General features: G+C 32.3%; 1 protein-coding gene across 2 annotated transcripts in view; it reads right to left on the minus strand.

The window, feature by feature from the left end:
• The window catches only part of LOC115886861 (poly(rC)-binding protein 3), a 713764-nt gene that overhangs the window by 437139 nt on the left and 252643 nt on the right, over positions 1-23982 (minus strand). For both annotated transcript variants that reach the window (XM_030906168.1, XM_030906167.1), the window contains exon 4: positions 23452-23493. The gene's annotated coding sequence lies outside the window, so the exon portion shown is untranslated. The remainder of the gene's footprint in view (positions 1-23451; positions 23494-23982) is intronic.

The following is a 23982-nucleotide window of genomic DNA, read 5'->3' on the forward strand; positions in this document are numbered from 1 at the left end:
GTCAAATACTCGTCAGCGAGTAATGGCGGTATGGTATGGTATGGTAATTGTATAAGATATAGTTTTCGTTATTTCTAATTAAACTTAAAAACGGTTAAAGGGGTTTGATTTTATACTGAAATAGATAACTTAATAACAATGGCGTAACTAGTATCTCTGAACAATACAGGGTATTTTGTTCACACTTTTTCTGAATTTTTCACCCTTTTTCAGCAATTTTTTACTTGTTAGTGGCATTTTCTTGTATGATTAATTAGAAATATTCCCAGGTCATATAGAAAGTAGCAATATTGCATTCCTTTTAGTGCCGTAACCATGGTAATATCGACGATTAAAAAAATATACTGTGAGAAAATTAGCGGTGAACAGGCAGTTCTAAAGTTTTCTAAAATATACAAGAAAATTTGAATGAAAATGCTCGATTTTGAACATCTTTTTTTTTGCGAAAAACAAACCATAAGGTTGTAGTCTATAAAGACGTGTTCCTATCGTCGAAATATAACAACCCTGAAAATATTTCCACTAATTTAAGGCTCACCCTGTATAATGGTGTATTTATACGTCAAAAACATTTGCATTTAAAAATCACTATTTATATTACAATAAAATTTATATTTAAAAAACAATAAAAATGCGATTAGAGAACGTTTAGTTTTAAAAAATGCATTTAATTTTAATATATCTATTTTGTTACACATAATATACACATTTTGTTACATATAGTGTCTGTAATTCTAGTATATTTGATACTAATTAAACTTTTAGTTACGTAATCGAGGGCGCGATTTTTAAATTCATTGTTGCCCGCCATGGACATTTTCGGCGCCGGGCTGACCCTTACTGAAATTTAAAATACTCGGTGGGGATTCAGGTGGTAGCTCTGCTGTAAAAAATGTCAAGCCGCCACATTTATTTATTTATTCCTTGATATTGTCATTTGTTTTGACACTTTAGTTTTTTATTATGAGTTTTTGATTTAAATAGTTTTGTGATACTATTAGCAGATCTTGTAGTCGAACACTGTTCTTTATAGAACCTCTTTTAGTGCGAAATACAAGGTAGGTTAATCTCCGGAAAAACTCATCGCTTTATGAGAACATTTTGAACGGAAAAGCGATAATAATGGCCCTTTATGTCCTTTAAGTGCTGTTAAGAAGATGACTTTTGTTGATGTAAGTAATAACTGTTTGTATATTTATAATTAGTTTAATTTTGTTTCCTAAAATATTTTGATTATAAGAAAATAGTGTAACCCCTTTAACCGTTTTTAGTGGGCGACGCTGTGCCGATCAAGCTACATCCCGTGACTAAAAGTTTATTTGATATAAACTATAAGTAGTAGTGTAGGCTAAAAAAATAAAATTATTTATGTATGGATATAATTTGCATGATTTTAGTGCTCGCGAACAAACATAAGAGAGCGCTTATTTTACCTCCATTTCATGCCAAAGGCCCCTTTTTGTGATTAGGACAAAGGACAACTGACAAAATCTTGACATTTCTTAACGTTGCCTACCTACCTAAAACTATCTGTATTTATTTTAACATTGAAAATGTTTCTGTTATCCTATATAAGGGAGCCCAAATCGAATTAAAATGCTACATTTGCCACACCATGACGTCATATATACAAGGGTATAGGAAATCTCGGCGTAGCAGCGGCAGTCGGCCAGCGCGCGCAAAAACCATTACATCGCTAATTGTTTATTGATATATCTTTATTAGTTTAAAAGCAAAAAATATGGGGTTTGCTTTGATACCTTGTCAAGACATAAGCGAAACTTTTAAATTGTTTCTTCTTTTCATTTAGGCTTTCGTTTTTCGTTAAATGAAAGTTATATTAAAAAAATCTATTTTTAAACCAAATTTTCGCATGATTGAAATTATTATTCATGTTTAAAGTTTTCTTTGGTCATAAGCGCTAATGGAAATGTTTTTTCGTAAATAATTATAAAAAATTACTCCCTACGAAGACTTTATTGTGTACTGGATGAAAAAATAAGTATTTGTTTTCTCTATACGGTGGTATTAATATATCGATTTTTGATGATAGTGCCCTTTTACCCGGTCTAATTTTGTACTACTTTCGGAATAAGGATCCCCATATCATGTACTGTACTTCCATCCCTGAAAAATTCAGCTTGTGACACCGAAGTGAGAGGTAGCGTCAAAATAAGCTTTAATCTACCTACATTATAGGTAGGTGTAGGTACTCTAGGTATATTCTACCTAGACAGTAGCTGAACTAGCTGACAGTAGTAATTAATTTGTTATCCGATAAGTAGTTGTCATTATATAAGTTTAATCATCTTATACCTCCTATAACGGTAGGTTTTGGATTTTTCCTGATTGGTTTGTTAAACAAAAATATACTGGGCATATAAATGTCTGTTACAGGTTAATTCGTTAAAGAAATATGTTACACACATATTATTTTAATAATAATAGTATAATAGTAATGGCTATATTATGTTATAACACATACATATGTATTGAATGTACTTATTTTAACCAATGCATTGTTTTGTTTTTTTAATCTCACAAATAAGAAATGTTTTATAGTTTTTATTATAAAAAACAGTGATTATACAATTTATTTACACCCCTTACACTGTTTTCTGTAAGGGGTGTAACCAGGAGTATATTTCGTAACCTCTTACGATATAAGAGGGCACAAAGTGTTTTATTACTTAATGCTTAAAATTTAATAATATATTTGTACATAAAATAAAATAGACTAGAAAGTCAATTAATTAATATTGACGTAATTACTAAATAAGTACAAGATTTTTTTTCTAATTATTTTAGTGTATTTTTAGTCACCTAATTATAAAGGAGAGATATCCAACCATTGCATTATTTTACTCACAAATAAATGTTTTATGGTTTTTATTATAAAACAACGATTAATTTATTATACACCCCTTAACCCAAACACTCCAAGGAGGATATTTCGTGACCCCTTATTTAAAGTGGACAAGCTTTATTAGTCAATGTTTTAATTACCCAGCGTCTTTAATAAAAATCTAATGTAATTTTTCATAGAAATGATCTGACATAAAAAGCAAATTTTATCAAAAAACTTTTTGATTATCTACAAGGAGTAAACCGCTGACAAATGTCTGTATACTAATGCCAAAGTAATGCCAAAAATACAAATTAAATACCAAAATTTCTCATATAATGCCCCACTAATGCCAAGCTGATTCCAATATAATACCACTAATACCACGAATAATATGTAACACATTTGTTTCACGAATTAACCTGTAACAATACTGGTAGGTACGTGCACAGATTTTTTCCTAGGTAACTTAAAAGTCGTTAAAAAGTCTAATTATATTTAAAGAAGATATAATTCCAACAAATTACATTATAAGGCCAATAATGCACAAGTAATACCATTAAAATTTTAGCGTTTTTAACTTGTGTAACATATTTCTTTAACGAATTAACCTGTAACAATAGTGGTAGGTACGCGCACAGATTTTTTCGCTAGGTAACTTATTAAGTCGTTAAACAGGCCTATAAAAGCTATAACAACATAGGTAACTAATATTTATAATTTAATTCGAGTTTTAATCTCAAATAATAAATGTTTTTACTGGTGTATTTCTGAAGTGTTCATTATTAAAAGTAGATATTCTTCAAGTTATGCGAAGTAATAAGTAATGTTTCCGGTGAGACCGCGTATATGTCACCGGATTCTGGTTAGTATAAAGACTTTTTCTATAGAAAGAGTTTTTTCTATATTTTCCTTTCAAAATAAGACTAATTTCTTCTTATTCTTTTAAATATTACAGTGTTTCTTTTTCCTAAAATGTTATACTTAATTTTCGCTTAAAATTAAAAAATCACAAATGGAGGAAAATATACGTTATTGAATAAAGTTTATACAAATCACTTTACCATAACAAAAAAGTAAAAACATGTCATGGCGGAAGATATTCAGGTGGCATTTCACACATTTATCTATTAAAATCGAGATTAAAATAATAAACTTGCGTAACATGTTATACACGAGATAGAAAGTTTCAGAATCGATTAATACGCAATACGCTACGCAGTCAACTTATTCCTATGCGCGGATGAGCGTCTTCAAGACTCTTCCTTCGGCCAGGGTCACGACGCCGCCGAAGAGGAATCGGCCTACGTTTGGCTAAACAGGCTGGACACGGTGGAGTACGATATTGGCGAGTCTGAATATTTATAAAAATTTGCAAAGTAAAATATGTTGGAAAAATAATTAATCCATACATATATAAAAGCTCAAAGGGTTTTTTTGTTGCATCCATCCCGCCGAAACCGCTTTACCAATCTTGATGATTCTTTTTTTAAATGAAAGGTATATATGTGTAGATTTGTTATGAAGTATTTTTATAGTGCTTAATGGCTATTTCTTTGTGTAAAACGACTAAATACTAAAACATACCTGAAAAACACCTACACACAATACCTCCAGAAATAAATTATTTGTCATTGTCAGTGGTGTGTCAGTTAGATTATATATTACGTTTTTAGATATTTTAGAGTGAGTTCATGCCGCCAGCTTTAGATACATAAATATTAGCACAAAGGTTCGTTTAAACGACATTAGTGAATTAGCTACACAAAGCGATTTTAGGAAATTCATCCTCTTAGAGAGTAAAATTATCTCGGAACAGTTTGTTGTATGAAAATTCCTTACTATTTGGTCTAGAAGAATGAAATCCTACAAAAAGAATTAAAAGAAATTTTTGAAATTCATCAACCAAATGGGTAAAGTTAGTAAAAATTTATATAAAACTTGGTGACCTCTGGATTATACACATAGAAATGGGCACAAAGGTAAAGCGAATTTATGAAATTTATACCCTTAGGGAGTAGAATAAGGAATGAAAGTTTGCTGTACGAAAATGCAATATTATAACATTATAAACCAGACAGTATAAAATTTTATACAAGGGTTTATTTAGTGACATCATAACGAAATATATCTTCTTCAATTATCCTTCATAGAATAAAAAATAACCTATAAAGAGAATATCAGTGCTCTTAATAAATAAAAAAGAGATGAAAAATAAAAAACATCTATGCTCACTAGCTCTCTATAAAGAAGTAAAAAATCATTTAAATCAATGCATGAACGATTCGAGGTGTAACGCAAACGTAGTCGCGAGAAAAAGCTAGTAATTTATTAAATTATTTTATTTAACTCATTAATTTTCATTGAAAAGGAATTTTTTGTAATTCGCCACTATATTAGTTAAAAACTAAGAAACTCATATCAAATTTAAGTTTTGCGATTTTGACTTATACTTTTTACAAAATCTGAACACATTTTAAAAGAAAAAAAGCTTTTGATAATATTTGTGTAGATTGACTACAAGTTGTATAACATAAATTTCTACGACCGGTCTACCTAGTGGTCTGCAGCATCGCCTTGTGGTGCAAACGTGGGCCTGTTAATCTGTAACGTGACGCACAACAGCCAAGAAAAACAGAAGCGTGGTTAAGAATTTAGTAATTAAAAAAATGTCTTTTAGATACAGTAGTAGGTATTAAAAAGTTTTGTGTTTAAATGGGGTTTGCCTTTAACAGTTAAAAAATTATATCGTAAAGTGTAACTTTCCGTAAGAATTCTTTTTTTTTGCTTGCTTGTTTTACGGATAGGTGCGATCGCATGATTATTATTGATAATGTTTTATTTAATTTTAACATTACTACTTTTTCAGTGAATCTTTAAATCTGTTGTTTTTTGTTAAGTTCGTTATTTAAACATATGTATGTAATACACTCATATCATATTTTTACGTTTTTATTCATCATTTTCAATGCCCCCCCGGTTGCATCTTTGTAAAGGACTGTGATTTTTTTTAAACCATTGTAACATAATCAACAGATATTCAACCGTTAATTTAATGGAAAATACAATTCTTTTATTATTATTATGTAATCAATGATCAGTGGCAATGATTCATGTTTATTCGATAAGAAACAATCATAATATGCAAGTGTTATATGATTTTGTTATTACAGCATTACATATTTTATTTCAAGTCATTCGGTAAAGATTTACTGCTTTTAGAAATAAAATGTTAAAACGAATACTACTGTTCCAGTTTCAAAATCGCTTAAAAAGTAAGACTTGCTTTCATACTTAATATTATAGTTGTATAAACCTTTACCCAGTACAATTTATGAGATCAAATTCAGGTGTGAGAAAGAGCTTTTGTAAATAACGTAATGAAATATGAAACTAAAAAGTAAGGAGCAAAGTTCTTAGTGCTTCTAACACGATTCGCGCGTGACGAGGATCTAAAAGTGGTTTAAAGAACAAAGATTATTTGCTGGTGTGACAAGTATTCATACAAGTGCTGAAAGCAGGTTATGTCGAGGAACATCTAAAGCGACAAAGGAATCGTATGCAGTGTAATTTTATTTTATGTTTATTTGTCGAGCACATGTATGGACGGGATCGGGGCGACGGGATGTTACAATGCTAGCTTATTTTATCAAATTCAAAACTAAATGGGGTTATCTTTTACTTTTTTAATATTTTCTAATCATAAATTAAATAGTTTAGTTTATTTTTATACACATATGACCAAAATTATTGCATATATCGTTTAAAAATATACGGAAAGGAATTTAAAGAATCTTTTTTATACATAGTTTTGATAATCTGTAATAAACATTTTTTTGTTAAAATGGATATGGTGAACAATGTTTATTGTTCAGACCCAATATTATTACAAATTATTGGACATTTCGATTTGTGGTCTCTTGGGTTTCAGAAGGAATTTGACCATTGTTTTGACCTTAAAATGCCTAGAAACATTATTTCACAGTTTAATAGAGTCAGAATAGTAACACTGTCTCAACAGGGCTACCGGCAAATTGCAATAGCCGAAATTGTAGTTGTGATGTTTCGCAAAGCGATGTTTCGCAAATATTAAAAAAAATCAAGGAGACAAACGAGGTTACAGACCGGCCTGGAAGAGGTAGAAAGAGAATTACTACTGCTGTGCAAGACCGTCAAATATCCCTAATTGCGCGACGCAATTCCCTGCTTTCTAGTACTGCTATTAAAAATAAGTTAGCTCACCTTGAAGGAGTAAATGTTTCAAGAAAGATCATAGCAAGAAAACTCCATGACAGAGGATTACCTTTGAGGTGGCCTCTACGTGTTCCGCAGCTTAATTTACAGCACAAAATTACGCTACTACAATGAGCTGAGGAGATTAGAGCAAATGGACCTAATTGGAATTTCGTCATGTTTAGTGATGAAACAAGAATAGGCCTAGCGTCAGACTCGCGACGAACTTTGATCTGGAGAGAATCTGGAAGACGAGAATGCTTGAATGCAGCTCAACCCCGTGTCCCGTTTCCAGGGGGATATGTATATTATATGATATATATATTTCCTGCATATGATATGATATGGGCAGGTATAATGCACGGAGCTCGAACTCATTTTGTTTTTATTGATGGCACAATGACAGGTGCCTCATATCTTAGAGACGTTTTAGAGTCTATTGTGCGTCCATTTCGAGGGTCAGTGGGAGATGAATTTGTTTATATGGACGATAATGCTCCTCCCACTCGCACATTAACGGTTCGCGAATTTTGTGAGGAAGAGGGTGCCTATAAGAAAACTGTGGTGGCCACCGGTGTTTCCAGATATGAATGTGACGTGCATGCTTGGGACATGCTAAAACGCCATATTGCCAAAAGAAATGACCCCGGACCTTAATTGAATTGAAAATTGCTGCGCGCTAAACATGGGAAGCCATTCCTTAACATCTTCTGGACAACTTAATTGAGAGCATGCTACGTCGTCTCACAGCTTGCATTGAGGCTCGAGGAGGCAATACAGACTATTAGTTGTGAAAAATCATGAAATTTGTTTCTGTTGATTTTCACTCATGAAATAAAATTATAACAGCCTAGTTGCACTTAGATTTTTAATTTTATATTAGTTAGTCGTGTAGTAAGCCAATATGTCCAAAAATATAAAAAGAATCATATTAGGTCCAAAATGAAATAAAAATATCGTTATGTGCAATAATTTTGGCCATGTGTGTAGTTTTAAACATAATTTTTAGATACCTACCTAGACAAAAAATATAATTATTTGATTAGTTTTCATACTACTTATCATTGGCAAATAACTCTGAGTTATTTGCTGAGATATTTGACAACCGAGTTATTCAAGTTTGAAAATTAAAAAAAGGCATTTTTTGAAAAAAAATTGGCAGCCACCGAATTTTTTCTGTAATTTGTTCCTCTAATTTTAATCTACTAATTTCAAAATTTCACCTAAACGGTACTCGTATTTATTACACGCTACCCAAAGGGTATTGCAAAGGCACGTTTCTTGTTTAATGGTGTCCGCCAGTAGCACTATTATCCCACACCATAAATAGCAAAAGCTTACCTCTGATATTGCTTATTGTTTTAGAGATTTGACTCTTGACATATATACCTACTTGGGAAAGCGATCTTCGTTAAAGCGTTTTTTTTCTTAAACTATAAATAAAATTAATTGTATAAACTTAAAAACACTTTGAAACTAGTAAACACAACAATTTCAAAACATTCTGCGTTTTCAGCTGTTTAGCGTTTTATTTTCTTTATGGCAGGGGTGCTGTAAGGTTTACGCGGTAAGGCTTTATTGTTTGAAAAATTCCAACCACATTATTCTCTCACCGCAAACACTCAGAAAAATAAACACTGGATAGAGATTGGCTTGTGCTGATAAGGTCTGTCTGTCCATCTGACGGTCTGTCCTTCTGTCCGTCTGATCGTCTGTCTGTCTGTCTGTTTGTCCATTTTTTCGTGATAGTGACACGTATCGTACATCGTCAAGTTGGAGTTTATTAAATCTATCGACATACCAAATTTCATTTAAATCGGGCGATTTTTTCGCCATTGATGATGGGGTTTCATAGTGTACGAGACGCCGCCAACATATCATGAAAGCTCGAAGAGCTCCATCTACATTCCGAATTTGAGCCCCATAAAAAAGTCTCGCTTTAAAGATCCATCCCAACTTCCTCCTTGGCTCACCACTTTTTCGATCGTTATATGCTACTTTTGTGACACGTACCATGCGATGGCTACTGTATCATGGCTTTGAATTTTCACTCCCATCGCGCGTAAAGAAGTTTCACTTCAATAAATATTTTTTAAGGAAAAATTAATTTAGTTAAAAAATTAAACATACATTACATTCCATATGCACATAACCTATTTGCAAAGCACAGTATGTCATATTGTATTTTTCATAGCTTACTTAAAACGCTGATCAAATTAAAAAGGATATATTAAAAAAAATGGTTTATTAACAAACTTACTACCATAGCTGCAAGCTCACAAAAACTTAAGTCTTTTAATTTAAATCATTTTAATAGCTTAGCACCCCTTGCTAATAGACATGTAGGTATACGATGATTCGATGACATCTAATCAACTGTAATATATACTAAGTACTACGAAATCCGTTAAATTTTATAAAAAAAAAACAAATTTTTGTGTTTGTAATTGTTCTGAACACTACACGTTTTATTTTATGTGGTTTTAGACTCATCTACCTACAATAAATGAATATTATAATAATAATAATAACTGAGCTACTGAGTACACTCATAGGCATAAAAAAGTAGCTGGCTATATACACTGGAACATCTGCAAAGCATTCGGAATGGAAGTTTGTGCGAAATACTACGAGCATATTCCTGAAACAATTACAAACATAAAAAACAAAGACAATGAAGTAACAATAATGTGGGATTTGCCCATCATAACAGATCGACAAATAAATGCGAATAGACCAGACATCGTGGTACATGACAAAAAGAATAAAACTTGCCAACTTATAGATATATCAGTACCAGACGATTCCAACGTACAATTAAAAGAAAACGAGAAGATAATGAAATATAAGAACCTAGAAATAGAAATCAGCAGAATGTGGAATGCAAAGTCTTGTACTATACCGGTTATTGTGGGCGCCTTGGGAACCATATCCAAAGGAGCACATCTGAACCGCATCCCAGGAAAATCATCTATCCAAGAAGCCCAAAAGATCACGTTGGTCAGATCGGCTCACATCCTTCGCAAAGTGTTGAACTAAGTTGCTTTGATCCCAGGCCGGGAACTGGACTTAGTCAATAGTTACCGGAGAACTTCAACCGCCATCTCCGTGGAATATGTAAAATAATAATAACAGCTCCCGTATATAGCGTTTAATACCTTGGGAGTAGCAAGGTAGAGCTTGCCATATTAGAGCCGCTCGGTATACAAGGAAGGTAATGTGGCTAGCACTACGCTTCAACGGTCTATTATTACCTCAGGATTGTGAATCCCAAGTACTCATTTAAGGCTGAGTCGACCTAGATACCCAAACTATTTTTATTTTAATAAAAATAGTCGGCTGATGAAATGCCGGGTGTGGGATTCGAACCCACTACCTTGAGATTGGTAGACAATAGCCTGTACCTCTACGCCGCGCCACCGGGCACCTATATTATAATATTTAGTTAAAAAATCGCTAATTGGTAATACAAGAAAATAAATATTATCCTTTTAAAAATGGTACTTAAAGTGAATTCTGGTTGTCCTGACTTGAGGGTAATTAATTGATTTAAGTCATTTTACTTAAAAAAACTTAACTTGCAGGTCATCGTGATTTAACTCAAAAATATAGACTTGTCATAAAAACGACTTAAATAACGTTATATTGATTTAAGTCTTTACAGAAATGGCTTCACTTGAAATAAAATGATTTAAGTCAAAGACTTAAGGCTTAAATTATTTTGATTTTAGAAATGACTTAAGACTTAAGTTTTTTTAAAACTGACTTGTTGTAGCTCTGCTTACTACTATAGCTAAACAGAAGCACGAATGATGTCCCCTCTACTATCTAAAAAGTATAAAGCATAGTAATTTGAAACCACTAATTTCGAAGTAGGCCAGTAAGCGAGGATAAAAATAGGGTATTACCTCCGAATTCTTGACACCCGCACCGATTAACGTGAAATTTTAACAGTGAATAGAGATATATGTAAGAAACAAAAGTTACATAGTAGCGATGTGTGCTTTCACCCTAGGGGTGAGTGCCACCCCTTCTCGGCGTGAAAAATAAATCACCCATTTTAATTACAAAAATCAATAAAGGGTTGAATTCTAAGCAAAAAATGTTCTATAACATTTTTTCAGAAAATTAATATTTTCCGAGTCATTTAGGATTAAAAATGTTGATTTTTCATCTAAAAACTGCATATTTTTCTGCAATTTTTTATAAATAACTTGAAAATCTTGTGTTTTATCGCAAAACTCATATAAAGCAAAAATGAAGCTTTTGGAATAACGAATCAATTCATTTTTTGTTGTTTACCCTAGGTGTATTAATAGCCGACTTATCACTCTGTAAACTTGATTCTTTATTTTTCGAAAACTAAATTGAAACCTTTTAAATAATTACCGTAAAACAATGGTAAAATAATGACGAAACACATTTTTCGAAGAAAATGAATATGACCGTTTTTAAAGTGCTTGGAAAGACCTTTTAAATGTCTTTTTTAAGGTCTTTTCAAGTTCGTAGCTCAAAAACTCACGGAGTTATGAAAAAAATAAAATGGTCACCTCATTTTTTCGGAAAAAAATTAACAACAAAATCTATAACTAAAATTATAAAAATAAAAACTGTCAAACTGTCAAAAATAAAAACTGACATTCTCAGAAGAATAAATTTATAATGTGTGGCGTGCACACCGATATTTTAACTCTAATTCTTGGTACCTCCTGATGATGCTAGTAACCACTAACGAAATATAGAGGCTTTAATGAATAAATGAGTGTCATTGAATGAAAACAGACCGATATAACCTGAGATTTTATCCCTTATAATATAGCCAACTGTACATGTATTACGCTTAGTTTTTATTTTTATGATTTTAGTCATAGATTTTGTTGTTAATTTTTATCCGAAATAATAAGGTGACCATATTATTTTTATCATAACTCCGCCAGTTTTTGAGCTACGAACTTTTTTAAGAAAGCATTTAAAAAAATGTCTATTGTCTAAATGTCTTTTCAAGCACTTTAAAAACGGTCATATCCATTTTCTTCGAAAAATGTGTTCTTTCGCCATTATTTTACGGTAAAAGGTTGCAATTTAGTTTTCGAAAAATAAAAAATCACGTTTACAGAATGATAACTCGGCTATTATTACACCTACGGTAATAAACAAAAAATGGATCGTTTAGCTATTCCAAAAGCTTTCATTTTTGCTTTATATGAGTTTTGCGATAAAACGGAAGGTTTTCGAGTTATTTATAAGAATTGGCAAAGAATATGCAGTTTTTAGATGAAAAATCAACATTTTCAATCCTAAATAACTAGGAAAATATTAATTTTCTGAAAAAATGTTATAGAACATTTTTTCAACAGGGTGAAAACACACATCGTACTTAAAAATTTACGATCATTCACAAAGTCTAAAAAATATAATTTAAATTAATAGAATATCCTAGCAACAGCTTGCGGTAGTCAGTTCTATCACATTATTCCCAAAAGCAAAAGTTAAAAGTTTGTAAAATCTTTCTACTAATAAAAAATTACTAATTACTAATGTTGCAATTCTCAATGCTCGCGTTGTTGGAATTAGAAGAACAAACTTCTACGCTAATTGAAACCGGCCAATTTATTCCACTAATTTCGAGGTTCTGAAGCTTAATTCAAATCAATATTATCGCTAAAACCAATTTTCACCTAAAGCGATAATTAAAAAAAATCCATGTGATGGGGAATTTATTTGTGACCCTGTATAATAAAAATGAAGTCCAAAGAATAAATATTTTTTTTGGCAGGAAACAGTAGAAAAATACCAAAGAGGTAAATTAAAATAAATGTATAAGTAAAATATATTTATACATGTAATAAATAAAATAATTCTCGTCTATGTTAATAATATAAACAAAAATTTTTGGGAAAGGTATTTTCTCTTAGCAAACATCACATTTAACGTCAAAAATAAAATGAAATAAAAAAAGAGAGACAAACCGTATTAAACTTTATATTAATTAATTAAGTACGTATATTTACTTACCAAAATACACATTCACAATTTTAGCGTGGTTTAACGTGGTTTAAACCTACTTCCATAATTAGTGTTGTTTTAGATGGGATATAAATGGAAGGTATAATACCGCCGACAAAACCTGCGGAGCGTAATTAATTATGTTATTTTCTCTGGAAATTTCCTCGAATTTGTAATGCATCGTGTTTTAAGGGTTTCAAAGGAAAACGTCTAGGATTTAGGTACCCACTTTCGACGCGATAATTATACAGGTTGTCCCAATATTCCGTGGATATAGAACTACTCCGTATTTTGGAATCAAAATAAGTTCCAAATACAAAATAAATAAAATAAAAAATAATACACAAAAAACACTTAGATCCATTTTATTACATACTAAACCAATGAATACAGAACAACAAACAAAAAATGTAATATATAAAATACCATGCGAATGATATAAATTTTACATTGATGAACCATCTAGACTCTTTGTTCGAATTAAAGAACATAAAGATTATTTAAGAAAGGAAGATTTTCACAAATCTAAGATTTCTCAGCATCCATGGGACACAGGGCACAGAATAAATTTTTATAACGACAAAATTATAATGAAAGAAGTGATAGCCTCTAAAAGAAAAATAAGAGAGGCTTTTTTAAACAATCTAAATAAAAATAAATGTATTGCTCATGCATCTGTAGATGTTAGTAATGTATGGCAATCGCTTCTTTGATTTTAAAGAACATAACATAAATGAACATAACATACGTAAAAATTAAAAATAATGATACAGAAAGTTTGGAATTTTTGGTTTTAACTTATTAAGTAATTGTTATCAGGTACCTAGTAATTGTTAATTTTGAAGTTTAACTTGTTATAATGTCATTGTAACAGAACGTCAACGGTTTTTGTAGACGTGTCTGTTTTAAAAAACTAAACTGTTCTCGAATAGTTGAATTTAAATATTTTAAATAGTTTTTTTTCTTTATTCTTTGTATTTTTTGCATCCGGCGACGGAAGAGATAAACTCCGAAACGTTAAGCATTTTTTTTGTTCGTTAGGCAAATGTGTTTATCTGTAAACCTAACTTCTAACAAGTAGTTTCCGTTTGGATTAACGCAGAAGTGTTTACAAAAAATAGCAGACTACCGTTGTAGAAGTGGCAAGTTATTTGGAAATAACTTTATATGGAAAAGTAGTTTTGATAACCCAGTCTCCTGGTGGAAAGGAGTGTGTTCTTCATCTTCATTATCACAAGTAGCTTCACGAATGTTGATGATGCCAGCATCTTTGGCTACCACGGAACGCAGTTTTAGCGTTTATGGTCATATTCATTCAAAAAAGAGAAACAGGCTTACTAATGGTAGAGCCGCTAAGCTACTCTATGTATCCCACAATGAAAACTTGCTGAAGAAAATAGGAAACGGCAATAGATCAGTTTTTATTTCGTGATTGATTGAAGATTTTCAGGAAGTAGACTGGCAAGAAGATGTTATTGAGTGTGATGCTGATGACAGCGATAAAGATATGCCTCTTGCTCGACGAGTGTGTCAAGAATATTTTTTTTGTACAAATTTAACCATAATTTATTTTTTAATTTGAAGAATAACTCTTTATTTGTATTTGGTTTGGATGTTTTGTTATGATTTTTATAAATAAATATTTCAGTTTTTCTTATTTTTTTAAATATTTCATATATTTCCGATATTTCCATATATTTCCAATGTTTCAGGAAATATTTCTGGAAATTAGTACAATACAAATTAGTAAAACAAGTCACAATGCATAGTTTTTGACAACAAATTTTTGGATAATTTATTTATCCAAAGCAGAACTACAAAATATACAGGGAGTTTCAATATTCCGTAGACATAGAAGGACTACGTATTTTTTGAATCAAAATAAGTTAATTGTACATAATTTACGTTTACACAAAAGGGCTTCGTTTGTCCGTTAGAGGGCTTCAATAAAAAATAAACCCGAAGGTTATTTAATTTAAAATTTAATAATTTTTTTAAGCTTTTTGTGAAGCTTATTGTCAAATATAATTTGTGCTACTAACATAACATTACATATTTTCGCAGCATACATATTATTTATAACTTTTTTATTTTTTCAGTTAAAAAAACGAGATTTGGTATGCTAGTATATGACATAAATTGGGATTGATTGACGTTATTCAATTGTTTTCGGTCACTTCCTATTTAACCGGAAATGACTACAACTTTTGATTTTTAAATGGCACCCTCGGTATTTTTTACTTTATTCGATAGAAAATAACACTCTGAATAGAAGAACATATCATACATATGTCAACTTTTGACATTTTCGCATATGGGCTATTTGAAATTATAACTTGTGGTTCGTAACGAAAAGTTCACTCGAAATTCTAAGTGTGTGGTATCATATTATTCGTAAAAAAATGCTTTTTCCAAATATGCTAATGAGCCACCCTCGTTCCATTTGAAAAAATTGAGATATGATTAAAAATACGATTTGAGCATTTTCTAACTGGCCAGGACTAACATTTAACGATCAAATCTGTTTAAGCTTCCTTGATTAAGAATTAATATTTTTAACATAGTTTAAAAAATTTTACAATACAATTTTTTATTAAGCGAGAATGTTATATAATATGTTGACATATGATGTCATTCTATTCAGAATTTCATTTTCTATCGAATAAAGTAAAAAATACCGAGGGTGTCAAAAATGAAAATTTGTAGTAATTTCCGGTGAAACAGGAAGTGACCAAAAACAATTGAATACGTCAATCAATTCTAACTTATGTCATATACTAAGATAACCAAATCTCATTTTTTTATCAGAAAAGGTAAAAAAGTTATAGGGGTAAGCTACTTTTGAGACGCACCCGGTATATATGCATAAGCAAAGAATAAATGCCTTGTAGATGCGAGTATATCGACGACTGCTGCGAATACCCTGGACGGGTCATCAAACAAACATTTCCATTATTGAATATCTAAAAATTAAGACATGTATGGTCACAAAATGAAATCAGTCAATCCTGCGATATTTTGGTCATATTGCCAGGAGTGGCACCTCAATGAAGAGACTGATGGGGGAGGGGAAGGTAAAGGGAAGGCGATCACGTGAAAGGTCACCTAAGAGGTGGGTAGACCAAGGCAAGACCCTGCTTGGCCACAGCCTGCCTGAAGCCACACATGGTATCGAACAACTTGGTCCAAGGAAGTGACTGGAATCAATACATGATGTCACCATACTCTAACGTAGGGCGCAGGACTGAAGAGAGAGAGAGGGGAGATAGTTTTCACCCTTCCTGTATTTTGTTTCCTTGAATGTAAAATGTTAGAGCACTTAACAAAATATAAGCAGCACTCAAAAACTTTAAAGTTTGATGCCCTCTAATAGACAAACAAAGCATTTTTGTATAACAGTAAATTGTATCCAATACACTTATTTTTATTCGAAGAATACGTGATAGTTAAACACGCGCGACGGTTCAGTTGTCGACGGAATATTGGGACACGTTGTATACTAAAATGAAATAAAATCATACAGTTTTACGTTTAAAGGTAGTCAATATTTGAAATATTTTCTGTTCTAATGTGATAAAGGATTAATAAATTTTTCAGCGTCCTCTATTCCATCCAATTGAGAGCACCCAATTTATTTAAACGCATTTTTATCATTTTCCACTTGTATTTTCGCTGAAAGCTTAATTATGAACGTTGAATCAATTAGTGCGCTTGTTGAGCAATAAAGGATTAACTGTAGAATTAAATTTTACTGTATCCTGATGGCTACTCATGTCAAATTGAAAATCGATATTTTTTCAGATCATTATGATGTCCATATTACCTCTATCAAGAAAATAGTAACTTTTTCAAATATATTTCTAAAAAATGTCCTGCTATTCAGTTCTAAATGTGATTATCAATCTGATGTTGGATTTCTTTTATCAATACAACAACAACACGCACAAAATTAATATATGTACCGATCGGGACAGGTCAACTCTGTGTATAGGATTTTAAAGTGTAAGACAGTGATGTAGGCAGCTTAATGGCAAATCAAATGTATTAAAAAGAGAAAAAAGTTGGGTGGGTATGGGTGGGTACATTTCTTCTGAGCGGTATTGCCGGATTTTGCATCAAAATTTCAAACCGCAGAAGTAGACGTTTCAAAAAAATGTTGCATCAGGGTTGGATCTGGATTTTCGACAACTAGATACTCATTTTACTACAACTGTAATATATTACATTTAGCTTAGATATATTATCTTCATTTCAGTAATATACATGAAAGTTTTTAACATAGTTTATTTTATTCTAATTTATTTAAGGCCAAGATAATAGATTTATACCGGATCGACAAGAGAAAGTCTTGGGCAGGGCCGCCTTAAGGTGATTTGGTACCCTAGGCGCCATTTATTTTGCTGCCCGCTTCAACTAATAAAATTCGAGTAAATTTTGTTATTCGGCCTGCCGCCCTAGGCAGCTGCCTATCTTGCCTAATGGATAAAGCGGCACTGGTCTCTGTCAGCATTTACTGAGGGAGGGGTAAACCGCTGGTGTATTTTGGTGTACAAGATGTTGACATTGCTTGGTATTAGTGGTATTAATCGTGGTATTAGTTGGCATTTTTTCCATTATACGTGGTATTAGTGTACAGAAATTTGTCAGCGGCTTACCCCTCGGCATTTACCTACATGTGTAGAAGTGAATCGCCATGGCGATGTTGTAAATCGGAGAGAAAAAAATCCAAAGTTTATTATATCCACTTAATCCGACGTTTTACTTCATGGTTACGCTTGGGAAAATTCTTACTCTTCTCTCTTATATCGTATTGCACTGAACACATTGACTGTACTCTTCGTACACACGACAATTAATGTCCTCCATTCAAGCAGTTGTGCAGTTCTGAACTGTTCAAGAACGCGATAATCTCACTCCATCCAATTGAGTCATAAAGTTCAGAACTGTTCCGCGCCATATGGAGGTACAAGGCTATCGCGCACAGCTCCTTTCAGAACCGTTCTCGAGTAGCCCAGAGCGTAAAGCTCTGGAACTTGAAATTCGCGAATGGAGGACAGCAAATCGGCACCCAAAGCCGTGTGTACGTATAATTAAATAAACTAACCGTAAAACATGCTATTACTTAATCACGTACATCCGTAGTTAGTTAATAAAATAGGTAATCAATTAATTACATAATGTATTAAATAGCGCAAATTCTATTGTCGACCGATCCGACTTAATAGGTAATAAACTTCGCATTCTTCTCTCGTATTATATAGTCTTTTCTTTCTCAGTATATCGTATTGTACTGAACATGTTGACTGTACTCTTCATATACACGGCAACTGGCACCCAAAGCCACGTATTATTAAATATAAACTAACCTTTTGGTTAGTTTATTTATTGGTTATTTTTTGCTTCTTTATTACGTTAGTGACGTACATCCGCAGATACCTAATATGGCAGATAATCAGTTAATTACATAACGTAGTAAATAGCGCAAATTCTATTGTTGACATGTCGACCATTGTAATCAGTATAATTATGTATCATTGTAATTATGTATTAAATAATTATAGAGGTGTATATGATACACTGATGACAGACAAATGATTGATTATATTGTTAAGTGCTATAAACTAGTACAAAATTAAAAAAGTAATTTTTAAATAAAGTTAAAGTAAGTTCTGGAAAATATATCCACATTACTATTATTAATGAGAACTCTTATCGATTTATAATTTGGGATAAACATTGACATGAGTCATCTTTTTATTACCATAGTCAATTTTCTGCAGACGGCTTATAAAACACGGGCACATAAATTTATTATCAATTCAATTTGATTATAATACTTCAAATACTATTTTGGTATTCATACAAAACGGCTTTTTATTACATATCTGCCGTACTTATCCATCAATAAATATTTCTTACATGTTAGAATAGAGCAGGCCCTAAAATTAATAAATTTAAATTTATTTATCTCTACTCATCCTTGACTCTGATGGACCCTGACATTATGGCCGCTGACTAGAAGGAGAAGGTGGGCGCTGCATTTCAGTCATAGGCGTACTTAAAACTAAAAGTTCTTATAGATATATTCAGAATTACTAATTACTCGTTGTCCATTATATAGACATAGAGGGTTACAAACAGCATTAAAAAGGCTAAAGATAAGTAAAACTTTATACTGATAAGTTTTCTGTACCAATATTAGACAAAATAGGTAGTAGGTATATTTCATATTATAACATTATGATAATGTAATACCATACTCACAACCGTTGTAACACTAGTTACACCACCCCGCAGAAATTCAATATTATTATAAATAAATCATTTATTTCACACCCCTCAAAAGGTAGCACAACTAGAACCATCAATATATAAATGTATAGTTTTTATTTAAGTGTTACAGTAAGCTATACAGCATTATAATAAAGACCAATACTTACCATGCACTGACACAGTTCGTAGATAGGTCGATTTGTTGCGCGAACTAGAGGTGGGAATTCTAGTTCCCTGGGAGGAACTAGTTCCTTAGTTCTAGTTCCTCCAGAGGAATAGTTCCTTGAACTAGGTCTTTAGTTCACAATAGTTCCCGACTAACATTGACATCCCCCTTGCTTGCTAATGCGTTTAGTTGTCAGTCAAAACTATTCACAGTATGATCTGTATAATTTTTATAATGTACGGAGATATAACGAGACGTGTAATTGTGTATGTTAAAAACATATAGGTAAGTTTTATTGCAGATAAAAAAATAAAAAAGAAACTCAAATTAGAGTTTAAAAAACTATGTCACAAATCAATTGGAGCAAATATTACAAAAATTTTACGAAAAAAAAATTGTCTAAAAATTCAGAATATCTACTTCGTTTTATAAGATATTTCTGAATTTTAGGGACCTGAAGTGAAACATTTCCATAAAATATTTAAAAGACAAGCTAAAAATCAAAAACAGTATTTACGACAATTTTCTGTGGTAAATACGCCGGCTGTGGCAATAGACAATGCCGAATCCATCGTCGTCGCCTTGTATTATATCTCGGATCTGCCGACTGAATAGATTCCCGTGAACTAGTCTTTTAATTAGTTCCTCTATGTCCGGATCCGATAACATACGGCTGGCACTCCCCACGTCGGCCTAGCATTAATCGCGGTGATTGATCCATACGTAAACTAGTCTTTTATTTAGTTCCTCTAGTTCCTTTAGGTCCGGATCCGATAACATTATGCTGGCACTCCCCACTCCTGCGTAGAATCGATCGCGCTGGCCCGATCCGTACGTACGTAAACTAGTCTTTTATTTAGTTTTAGTTCCTCTAGGTCCGGATCCGATAACGTACGGCTGGCACTCCCCACTCCTGCCTAGCATCGGGCTACGCGCGCTGGCCGATCCCTCGCCGTCGCATATTATTATACATGTATATCGGTCACAGTCTCGATCCCGGAATAGGTCCTGAGGAACTAGTTCCTTTCATTCCGGGGTTGGAATAGTTCATTGGAACTAGTTCGTTCACGAACTACACACCTCTAGCGCGAACGGGTCCGTGCGATGGGTTGCGCGGCGATTTGACAGAATATCGATTTTTGGGTGAACCATTAAAAGAAATATAACGAACAAAATGGACAAATTTCCAGACGAACTAACGGATCGTATCCACGAACCGCATCGACGACGCCCCGCATCGATCATCTTCCGTCTTAAACTTTGTCAGCTATCATAAAACGATTCTTATAACAATTCTAGAAAATTAAATTTTACAGAATTCATAAGTAAAACTTTTAAACTATAATTGGCTGTAATACTAAATCTAAAGGGAAATAAAATATTAGTACGCCTATGACTCAAGAGTTTCATGGGTGACACGTGGCGACAGAAATTCCAAATGGCTTCCAAATCTTCGAGTGGGGAGATGAGACCAATCAGGTATGACATATCAAGTGGTGGGGGAAAGAAGTAAGAAATCTCTTAACATGGAGACGGTCCTTTGACCGTCTTTGATTGTCTTGAATATTAGTCATAGTTGCCAGGTGTAGGAAATTTCCCTAAATCTAGTAAGAATTAAAATTTAAATCATAGAAGTAAATTTTCGGAAAACATATTTTTTAGACAAAATTTAATGTGTGTTTTAATTTTGTTCCCAAACTTGACATTTCTAATAGTATCATCAGAAAATATTTTTTAATAATTATACACTACTCAAAACAATTATCGCATATTTGAATAAAAGTAATTATTACATATTTCTAACTGAAGCATGCATTTTTCTGTCTTTCTCTTGTGAGTTTTTTAGGATAATTAGGGTATGCACTGACATGTAATTTTTAGTCGGCCGACTTTGGACTTGATTGCAAAAGTGAAAACAATACATTCTTATTGGGCCGATCGGGCCAATATTTGATTACATTGCGTAGCCTTAGGCTATGCGCTGACAGATAATTTTAATCGGCCGACTATTTAGTTGCATATTTGTAACCAATATATTCTTATGGATATATATGAATATATTCTTATGGTCCACGTGCAATCAAATAGTCGGCCGATCGACTTCATAAGTATGTATTGTTTTCACTTTTGCAACTAAATAGTCGGCCGACTAAAAATTATAGGTCTGCGCGTAGGCTTGTTTTATCGAATTTCCCTCCACAGTCCAAGTCAGGGAATTCAAAATGTCTTGTTTTTCAAATTAATATTTTTTTAGAAAATATGCGATAATTGTTTTGAGTAGTTCATTTTTTTTTTAAATGTAATTTTTCTTTATTGAGATTTAAAACAAAAATTCTAACCAGAAAACGAAAACTATTCTAACTAATGATATTATTTGACAATATGATATTAGTTATGCAGAGGTTGTTAGAGGAATTTTACTGGCAACACTGAGTGCAGTCTCGAATTATCATCGATATCGAAGTCGATTTGTGCTCTCACCATGCTCATTCTTAATCCCGCCTACACGTTTATGAACCGGCAACACTGTATCCCCCCTTTTATTTTGCGTCTCTCTCTGTCAACCGGTCAATTGTATTATTCTCTGTCGTATCCATTAAAATCCTATACACAGTAATTAAATGACCAGGACTGTATATTTACGATACAAATGAGTTAACAGCATCATTAAGATACGTGTGTGAAAGTTGTGAGTTGTGTAACCGCACAAGTGTCTTAATGGAGTTAACTCGCGTGTATTGTACACTATTTTATCTACGTCTAACTATAAAAACACACAATGAATTTTAAAAATTATTGTACTTAACTATATACCTATCCTAAAAATCAATTACCTTAATACCTTTGTTCAAATAACACCATGCATGACAATGTCAATATGACAGTAAATAATATTGATGTCATTAGTTTAAAAAATGAGCGATTCGGAAAGTATTCCCTCTGACATTGAAGAAGAGGCATTTAGAGCCATTTCTGGATTGCTTCCAGCAAGATCGAAGCAGAAGTATGAATATACATACTTACTCTAAGTATGAAAAATGGTGCACCGAAAAAATAGTACACAACTATGGAAATGAAAAGGTACTCATAACATATTTTTCCAATTTAGTGCAAAATAAATGTTTTACAAAATATTTTTTTCTCTTTGGTAGTCATCTAAACAAGGAGTGCGGTAATGAAAATGCATTAGTTAAGATGCTCTTAACTCACTCAAAATGCGTGAGTTAAGAGCTTCCTAACTCACTGACGTAGATAAAATAATAAATATGTTTTTAATACAGGTCCGCATAAATTTATGTCCTAAAATGCTTCGTTTCGGAGATACAGGGTGTAGAAGTTTCATTTTTATTTCGTTTTTTTTCCAAGTAACTTCTGAATGAACGTCGATATTTGGATGAAAATCGGTATTTCGGTGTTTTTTGATATGCGAAATTCGATTTAAATGTATGACTCTTACTTGTAGAGGGCGCCACTTCATATTTTTTAGCTGCTTTGAAGAGTAATAACTTTGGGTCAGTACCTGTATTAGACTACGGAGTGAAGAAATACATATTTACGCAATTTTTTACATAAAAAGGTCTCTTGGTTAAAATCGCGACAAGTAGTATGCGTAACATGTAGGCAGCGCGGCGCTCCCTACAAATAGAGGTCATATTGACATCGAAATCTAATTTCTCATGTCAAAAAACACCCAGACAATGACGTTAGTTCAGAAATTATTTTGAAAAAAACACGAAATCAATCACCAATCACCAATATTGCTTGATAACGATTAGAGATACATATTGAAACATCGTGTGAAATTTAATAATTAAATACAATGCCAGTCCAAGAAGATATTTTGTTGATAATTATTTATTTTAATATTTTCTACCACCATCAAATACAATTTTTTTTTTCTACTTGATACAATCAAAATTTGTCTTACCTCTTTATGAAATTCTCTGGGATACGGCAGGCGATATTGGACCTGAAATTGATAAACAACAATACAGTTATTCAGAAGTTAGTAAATTATAAACTTTCTTTAAAAATTAGTGAAATAATTGTAGTGTAAGTGTAGTAATTTTATTTGTATTTTGATATACATAGGCTAGAATTTAAAATAACAATGATTTGAGCGATTTTATAACAACCGGAGAGAAATATTTTTGTCAATTTTACACAAGTTTTATTTATTATCTCAAAAAATGTTAGATATAGGTATATATAGAAATATTATGAGATATTCTTTTAGTTTTCAAAAATGTTATAATATACCGGGTGTTCCATTTAAAATAAGAAAGGTGCTACCACTTTTCAAATGATGCGGCAGCATTGTAACTCTCTGCAAATATTTAGATAGGTGGAACAGGTACCTTTATCTACAAATCCAAATCTTCAAGAAAATTCTACCACTGGTTGTTCATAAACGTCTAACGTGCCATCGCCGTGGATCATCCTATACTAACGGCTGGCA

This window comes from Sitophilus oryzae, unplaced genomic scaffold (genome assembly GCF_002938485.1).
Source record: "Sitophilus oryzae breed Bouriz unplaced genomic scaffold, Soryzae_2.0 scaffold_499_pilon_pilon, whole genome shotgun sequence".
Lineage (NCBI taxonomy): Eukaryota > Metazoa > Arthropoda > Insecta > Coleoptera > Curculionidae > Sitophilus > Sitophilus oryzae.